The sequence below is a fragment of the Palaemon carinicauda genome, chromosome 41 (assembly GCF_036898095.1).
Source record: "Palaemon carinicauda isolate YSFRI2023 chromosome 41, ASM3689809v2, whole genome shotgun sequence".
Taxonomy (NCBI): Eukaryota; Metazoa; Arthropoda; class Malacostraca; order Decapoda; family Palaemonidae; genus Palaemon; species Palaemon carinicauda.
Window position 1 is genome coordinate 28987512 of NC_090765.1, and position 10000 is coordinate 28997511.

Sequence of the window (10000 nt, forward strand, 5' to 3'; positions counted from 1 at the left end):
TCTCTCTCTCTCTCTCTCTCTCTCTCTCTCTCTCTCTCTCTCTCTCTCTCTATATATATATATATATATATATATATATATATATATATATATATATATATATGTGTGTGTGTGTGTGTGTGACTGCATATATATTGACAATGACATACATTCTATAATATCATTCCCTAATATTAGTGGCTCATTCTGCCATTGGAAACGTCCCTGCCAAGTAATTTGTTGGACAGGGGTTCGAAACACGTTCAAGCTCGATAGTTCTAGTAGCGTCTGCAACCTCACCAACCTTGCGAGATAGGGATGGGGAATATGGGGGAGCCTATAGCACTACCTGCCGAGTCATCAGCACCCATTGTCTAGCCCTTCCTGGTCCTAACTTGATGGAGAAGGGCTTGGGCGCTGATCATATGTGTATATGGTCAGTGTCTAGAACATTGTTTGAGCCCTTGCCTCTGCCATTCATGCGCGACCTTTAAACTTGACACCTTAATTTGATATCTGCTGGAAGTTTAAAACTCCTATTTCATTTGACCTCTCATACGAATGCTCAAGCCTAGATCTTTCCTCCTGCAAGACTTTGTACAGCTGAAATAGGAATTCCTGGTACACCTATTCTGAGGAAGTGCACCTAGCCACACTCTTACTGCGCGGCGAGTTCCTGTGTTTTGCTAGGCCCACCACCTCTGCCAGCTCTCCTTACTATACCCGTTTGGTTACTCGTCGGGAGGTAATTGTGTGACAGGGTGCACTTCTTCGAAGCGAGGCGTGCTAGGGACTCCTATGTCCAGTTGTACATAACCATGTCCGAAAATTACTACTGGCCTTGCATAAGAAAATTGTCTTAACGGCAGCCTTCAATCAGGGGACACTAGAACTGTATTTCTCTGGTACTCGTATTCCTTACAAAGGGGTATAATATATATATATATATATATATATATATATATATATATATATATATATATATATATATATATATATATATATATATATATATATATATATATATATATATATATATATACACACACACACACACACATATATATATATATATATATATATATATATATATATATATATATATATATATAGTAGGAATATATGTAGCCTTATAATCATAACCACAGAACTAAAGGCTTTGACGAGCAGGTCCAGTAAATATTTGTTAAGGCCAGTAGTATCCACAGCCTATGAAGATTCTTATTAGGTGGAATAACATACTGGACTATCGAAGCAAGATCAGTCATGAGAATCATAAAGATTTGGGTTTATATGGAGTTCATAAATGCGTCTTTTTTCATCACGGATTAAATCTTATCGCAGCCTAATCAGCAGTTGGAAATGCCGAGTCCGTATTTTACGAAAAATGTGTTTGCCCCCGATGACAATTTCTTTTCTCAATCCTAATTCATAAGCTCTCAAAAGGTTTTATAAGACCATTTTTTTGGTATGCTGCCCTTGTGGCTAGGGAGCTACAGAAGAATATAGAAATGATTAAGAAAACTATCGCATTCATAAACTACCCAAAACAATTTTTGATGAAGACCTGGTACACAGATGCTGAAACTGAACAACAGCTCATAATAAAATCTTTTTCATTAGTATACTAATTTCTTCTGTCGTGTTCATAAAAGATTTTAAAAGAACGAACAAAATCGATGATCACCATAATATAAATATTGACAAAATGGACTTATAAAAAGTTCGTTAATATCCAAATACGACGTATCCAGATGAGACCTAACTGAATAGGACCACATTCGGAAAAATGAAGAGAGCGACATAATACGTTTCAGTTCGGGACACTTACGAGAAAAACTTAATTCCTTAATGAATGAAATCGCCTAGAGAATTTAGCCTCAATGGATGGTGGGGAGAGAGATGGAAGCAGGCATCGAGGAAGGCAAGGGAGTACCAGCACACAACTCTCACGATTGCTTCTTATATTTCATTTAAGAGGAAGATCGTCTTTGGCCAAGGTTTACAGAATTAATTTTATTCAACTCCTTCTTATTATTATTCTGTACGCGAGCGTGTGCGTGTTTAGACATTCTATGTGACCCAATACCATCTTATTCTGTCTTAGCATAAAGAGTCTTGAAATATGCGTGTATCTACCAACAGAATAATTTTGTTTTAAATCTATAGCTAAAATACATTATGTATATTTCATTTACTGGCCATACAAAGGATAACATGGGCACGTAGCAGAGATCATTTCTCCATCAAGAGAGATAAAAAGTTGATAATAAAATTGCTTCCATTTTCTTTAGATTCTGTGGGGGGGATTATTGAAATTTCAACTGTTCTTTGGACTTGACCTCTCACTCTCATACGTCAAACTTTAGTTTTATTATCATGAAATTATTTGTAAATTTGATTAAAATAAAATGATACAATACATACCCCCAAGTAAATAGATGGCTATCATGTCTTTAAAACCACTCAGTGTGACTTTTCTCTTTGATCTCTGAAGATGAAATGGTATGAAATTAACTATATTGGAATGACCACTACAATTTTTCAATATGAAGCCGATACCGCTAATATCTATTTAGCAATGAAGCATTAAGCCACACAAGGTCTGAAGACTTCATCATTTAGTAGTAAAACTTGACCATGTAAATTATCAGTCAATTATACCCATGGTGTATGAGTACAATAAAAAGATAAAAAATATAGCTCATTTGGGAGGATTTTTAAAAGGTTAAAGGTGTCTGGTTTCAGTTTTAGTGTCCTCTGAAGAGACACGCACCAAATGCCCACTCCACTGTGGTGCCCAACCACTGCAGTAACCTCCCATGGTCAACAGCTTAAACTCATGGGCCCTGGCTGAGATCGATCTGCTGCAATGCGAATGCAAGGCAAACTCATTACCCTACTATTAACTACTAAATATTACGAAATATGATCATTAGGGAGTTATAATTTAATAGTGTGTTAAATATATTCCAAATACTATGTATTAGTGTCTATAATTAGCAATAAACGAAAATTTATTGCCGTAAATCTGTGAATTGGATATCCGTTAATATGCCAATTATTATTATTATTATTACTAGCCAAGCTACAACCTAGTTGGAAAAGCAAGATGCTATAAGCCTAAGGGCTCCAACAGGGAAAAAATAGCCCAGTGAGGAGAGGAAATAAGGAAATAAATAAATGATGAGAATAATTTAACAATACATCATTCTAAAAACAGTAACAGCGTCAAAACAGATATGTCCTATATAGACTATTAACGTCAAAAACAGATATCTCACATTAAACAATAAAAAAGACTCATGTCGGCCTAGTCAACATAAAACATTTTACTCCAACTTTGAACTTTTGAAGTTCTAGTGATTCAACTAGCCGATTAGGAAGATCATTCCATAACTTGGTAAGAGCTGGAATAAAACTTCTAGAATACAAACACAATGAAGAATGAAGTATGTTAACATTATCAATATTACTAATTATCTGCACAATTTAATGAAAAATTCAATGAACAAAAAAAAAAAAAAAATTCTTCCGTGAATACGAGAGTTGAAACTAGCCGATTAGGAAGATCATTCCATAACTTGGTAACTGCTGGAATAAAACTTCTAGAATACAAACACAATGAAGAATGAAGTATGTTAACATTATCAATATTACCAATTATCTGCACAATTTAATGAAAAATTCAATGAACAAAAAAAAAAAAATTCTTCCGTGAATGCGAGAATTGAAACTAGCCGATTAGGAAAATCATTCCATAACTTGGTAACAGCTGGAATAAAACTTCTAGAATACAAACACAATGAAGAATGAAGTATGTTAACATTATCAATATTACCAATTATCTGCACAATTTAATGAAAAATTCAATGAACAAAAAAGAAAAAAAATTCTTCCGTGAATACGAGAGTTGAATATTACATCCCACACAAATATGTTTTACCGTATATCGAACACTAAGTAAAGGTAATTAAATATGCTAGAAATGTTACAGGTATCTTCAACTTCCTTATTATTACACATATTTTTTTCTAACGTGACAACCTGTATTAATCAAGTTCAGCCAAAGAAATTACACTGAGCTTTGCTTTCAAGAGAAGCGATGGCTCTGGTAGAATACGGGATCTCGATGGATGTTTATTCCTTTGACTGCAAATTCATTTTTACCTGTCTAGATGAGATGTTGCAGCAGGGCTCTCTATGCATGGTCTTAGAACGGAAAAGTATCTAAATAACTGTAAGGCAAATGTTATGCAGCTGTTGTGGTGGCATCTATACACACACACACACACACACACACACACACACACACACACACACACACACACATATATATATATATATATATATATATATATATATATATGTACACATACATACATATATATATATATATAATATATATATGCACATATATATATATATAATATTATATATATATATATATATATAAATATATAAATATATAAATATATATATATAATATATATACATATATATATATATATATATATATATATATATATATGTATATATATATATATATATATATATATATATATAGTGTATGTGAATATGGTCAGTTAATGCAGAACGCTCCTAAGCAGAAAGATTTACATAGTTTTAACTCTATAAAAATCTCAATGAAGACTTATTTCTTAACGAGTGAATTCTTTAATTATTTATTCTAACATAAAAGAATCATTTAGTAAAATACGGGCTCTATGTAAGTGTTTTCATAAATTGGGGGTTAATTTGTGTATAATAATAATAATAATAATAATAATAATAATAATAATAATAATAATAATAATAATAATAAAAGGATCGTCAACCTTTATTATTTCCGCCATATCCCTATTGCTTACCTAAGGTCATGAAGGACACTCTCAATGGCCACCGCCTTCATGGTCTTCATCATCGTTCATTACCTCAGGGCGTGTATCCATCCTCACCTGCAAAAGAGGAAAATCAACAATAAAGAGATATTCGTCTTCTTTTTTTGTCATTACGAAACGAAAAATTGTGAAGATCATTTTCTGAGAGAGAGGAGAGAGAGAGTGAGAGAGAGAGAGAGAGAGAGAGAGGAGAGAGAGAGAGAGAGAGAGAGAGAGAGAGAGAGAGAGAGCACCAAATGACAGGATTGGATTCATCCCTGGCTGATCCATTCTAATCCCCTCTTGACGCCTTATAAGAATTTTATTTTCCTCTTAAAACCTAAGTTTGGCCAGAAAAATTATATACTTAACGTTGCCTGTTTTTGTATGAGAGAGAGAGAGAGAGAGAGAGAGAGAGAGAGAGAGAGAGAGAGAGAGAGAGAGAGAGAGAGAGAGAGGAAGTATTTGTTAGGATATATCAAAGAAAACTTTATAAAAAAACATTCAAATGTTTACGATATAATCTTTAAACGAAGCATGTTTTTCTTACATTTTTTAAGTAAAATCCTTCATTCAAAAGCTTTATGTTATCAACTCGAAGGAGATTATGCTTTCAAAGATCCTGGTGAATGAATGGCAAGGCAACAGAAAGATATTCAAGTGAACATAGAAATGAAATGGAAGTAAAATGATATGAATACAAACTATATGGCCGTGTGGTTTGCTAATAGGCAAACATATCTAAAATAGGACACTCAGTAGGAAGCATGCCTTCGCCACGCCAAGAAATTTTATTTTGCTCTCAACTCCACATTCCACATGTCCACCAAGTTCGTTGAAATCGGTTTGGTTATTAAAAAAAAAAAAAAAAAAAAAAAAAAAATCGTCATTTACTGTAACGATTTGAAATCGTCATTTACTGTAACGATTATTTTCAAAGTACTTTGGTGTACTTAAGCCAAAATGTTACAGATTAATTCTTGGGTCATGCCCAACATGACTACCAAGTTTGGTCAAAATTGGTACTGTTGTTTTTGTGTAAAGTTGCTTACAAAGAAATCACTAAACGACGACTTAGGTGAATACATACCCTTGGAAAGTCTTTGATTTTGGCGAAGGCAATAATTAATGTACAGTTAGAATCAAAAGAACGCCGACACTCGGGGGAAATCTTTCATCAGATATCTCTAGTGTTCTTACTACTTCTACGAAATGGGCGGAGTCTTCTCCAACCTTAGCGAGCCAAAGACAGTAATGGGCTGTTTTTGTTAGCAAAGCATACAAACGTTACAAATCAAGTTGCCATATTTCAATTCTTTAATACCATTTGACATCTCAACTATCCACTGCAAATACAAAACACATACATTATATATATATATATATATAATATATAATATATATATATATATATATATATATATATATATGTATATAATATATATTATATATATATAATATATATATATATATATATATATATATGTATATATGTGTGTATACACACACACACACACACATATATATATATATATATATATATATATATATATATATATATATATATACATATATACACACACACACATATATATATATATATATATATATATATATATATATATATATATATATTTATATATATATATATATATATATATATATATATATAATTACTATCTTTTTCGCAGGAGGGGCCAAGTGGACATTCTGAAGGGGGGGGGGGGGGAAGAGTCTCCTCTTCACAATCCCTTGCCCCAGCCAGTCCGACACTGAGGAAATAAGGAAGTTACTTCTGTTTTAGGGGGTATGGACGTTTCCTCAGTTTCTGTGATGGTGTAACACTGCTGAGGTATTCGTCTCACTAAAAACTGCTTGGGTCGGCACTCATGAAATTAGGTCTCGCGAAAAGATCTAGTCCTCTTATTTTGCATAGTAAATCTTCATCATTTAAATTTTCTTTTCTTCAATGTTTTATACGCATCTGAGTGGAACTTCTGCAGGTTATGTACAGTATATTACCAGAGTCCTTTACTTTGTCAACTTTACAAAATATACAGTATTTACCAAATATCACTATTTAACATCTTTTTTTTTTTTGGCAACTTGTTCACTTACATTCCAGCATTTGTTTTTTATCGCTTAACAATGTGCGACGACCAATTCAAAAACACTCTCGTCGGCAACTTTCTAGATAAACAAGTAAATAAACAAATGAACAAATAAGTAAGAAAAATAATTTATCTCAACTTCGAACTACATTTGAACAAATAGCTTTAAATTTTCTATAGAAAATTAAAGGCACTCCATCTTTTTACAATACGTTTGGAATTTGTCAGGAGAAAAAAATAACTTGCTTATTTAGATTTATCAGTTTGAAACGGATAGAAAAGTTTTGGTATCTATTTCGATATAACGTAAACATTGGCTAAAAAAACGTATGTAACAAGGACGTGTCTATAATGCAATATGTAATCACAGATTAGTTATTTTTCTCTGAGATGACTTCGTTTGCAAGAGAAATGTGTTAACATCAAGATTTTTTTTTTTTGGTTTGTGTGTGTACATTTTGTAATACTTTAGAATTACATATTATACTATTGAAATGTTTGCTTTTTACATATGTTTCTTGATATATTGCAATAGTCCCTGCAAAAGTTCTTGAAAGTCTGAATATGTTTGACCACCCATATAAAGGCTTAATGTAGATTTATGTGAGGCAGATTTGAGCGTTGCGTGAAACAGGGGGTTCTGATCCCCTATGTGAGAACGGCCTCCGAGTTGAGAGTGGTCGCTATATTCTTGACATAGCCCAAGACATAGGTTAGGAATGTGAGTTAAAATGTTAGCAGAAAATATCCTGGGGTGGTCCTGGCACCCGGCCTAAATGGTGTCAGATTCTTATATCAAGATTATGAACAAGGATGTTCAATAAGCGTCAGGGTTTTCTCCATCAGTTTTAGGATAAAAGTCAAATTCTGAAGTACAAACATATGATAAATTTTCAAAGTACTATCAACCTGAAGTGCTTAAATTAACTTCCTTATAAATAACAGGTCTCCAAAATTTGAAAAAAAAAAAAATTCTCAAAAATTAATTCTTTTAACGATATTAGATGGGAAACTGCCTGTTCTCAATTTTCAAATATTGGTTTCATCCTATAGCCAACATGAAATAACTTCACGTTACTTCTGGTCTCCCTCTGGACAGATACTGTATATCAAAGAAATCAGTAGGCTAATATCACTCCAATATCAAACCAAAGAAGGTAAATTCCAGAGAAACCGATATTTTTAAAATCACTCTTGATAGAAAGGCGATCAGAAATAACAGGGAAATCTATCTAGGCGCCATGTCCTCGACGTGGGCTGTCAATTGCCTCCCCTGGTTCTGTGTCTAGCTCTGTATAAATTGTCCAGCTGCTACATTCTCATCTACACCTTCCAGTAAGCTGTCAAAAACCAGTGTAATAAAACTAGAAAATAAACACATGTAAATTAAAAAAGAAACGATACAATACGATCTGAAAATGCTGAGCTAAAAAGGGAGAAAAATATTGCTTACAACCTTGAAATTAAGCTCTTTAAAGCGCACCCACCCCTTGCCCCATTGGTACCATATTCTAGATAGCTTTTGTGCGTTTATTTACGAACTCTGGCCCAAAATTAGTTCTTATTTCAAATATAATTCTGTTTTATCTATTGAAATCCTTTGTGTCTTGTTCCTTAAAAATAGCGTGACTTTATTCTTTTTTTTTTCCTGTTGTTTCACAAATCGCGCTATACAGACGTAGCTCAACAGGTTATAGGTAACTAAATAATATCAGCTTAGTTAGAAATGAAGTTTGTAATTTTAACACGGAGATGGATAACGCAGAGTCAAGCGGCCAACTAATCATAAAGAGTTCATCTGTAACATAACTGGTATAGAATGAACATCTTGCCCCCACCCCCAATCTCCTTTGACTCTCTCTCTCTCTCTCTCTCTCTCTCTCTCTCTCTCTCTCTCTCTCTCTCTCTCTCTCTCTCTCTCTCTCTCTCTCTCTCTCACCATAATAAATGATAAAAGATAGCGTCTATTTTATATTCCCCACTTACATAAAACTCAATTTCAAAATAAATATCATCTTGAGAAACATTACAAGTTCCATTCTCTAGAGACATGATGTTCGTGAAGTGGATCTTTATCTCACTAAGAGTTGGAATTTTTGAAAGACAAACAGGCAAGAATGGAAGTAATAATGTGGTTTCTGGAAGGGTTACAAGATTTCGGTAGGTTTGGATAAATGGATAAATTGCAGGAATTTAGAAGGTAAGAACTAATTACGTTTAATAAATCCAAAGAAATATATTGCGATTCCAAATTATAAAAGGGCTCAGTGTGCAAGCCAATACTCACTTCGACAGAACTCTCTCAAAATTTACGTTTTGATCCAATTATTATTATTATTATTATTATTATTATTATTATTATTATTATTATTATTATTATTATTATTATTATTACCTCCGCCAAGGAGGTCATGTTTTCACCTCTGTGTATTTGTTTGTCACCAACCTAACTCAAAAAGTTACGGGTGAATTTTGACCGACGAACTAAAAATATATTAAAAAACGATGTATTCAGACCGAATCTCTCTCTCTCTCTCTCTCTCTCTCTCTCTCTCTCTCTCTCTCTCTCTCTCTGAATGTCATTTAGGCCAGTATAACTCTTGTATGGTTTTTTATTATCATTTCACATCGAACCATATCTGAAAGTACTTTTTCTTTCAACAATGACTTGAAAAAGACTAATGTCGAAATAATCTAATGTAGCTGTTAAAGGAATTGTTTAGCAGCGATACTCCAATAATTTCTATATGATTTTGCGGATTCATGATAATATATATATATATATATATATATATATATATATATATATATATATATATATATATATATATATATATATATATACATATATATATATATGCATATACATATATATATATATATATATATATATATATATATATATATATATATATACATATATATATATATATATATGCATATACATATATATATATATATATATATATATATATATATATATATATATATATATATATATATGTGTGTGTGTGTGTGTGTGTGTGTGTG

The 10000-nt window shown here is 32.4% G+C and overlaps 1 pseudogene; it reads right to left on the bottom strand.

Moving 5' to 3' along the window:
- The window catches only part of LOC137632486 (uncharacterized), a 256035-nt pseudogene that overhangs the window by 38393 nt on the left and 207642 nt on the right, over positions 1-10000 (bottom strand).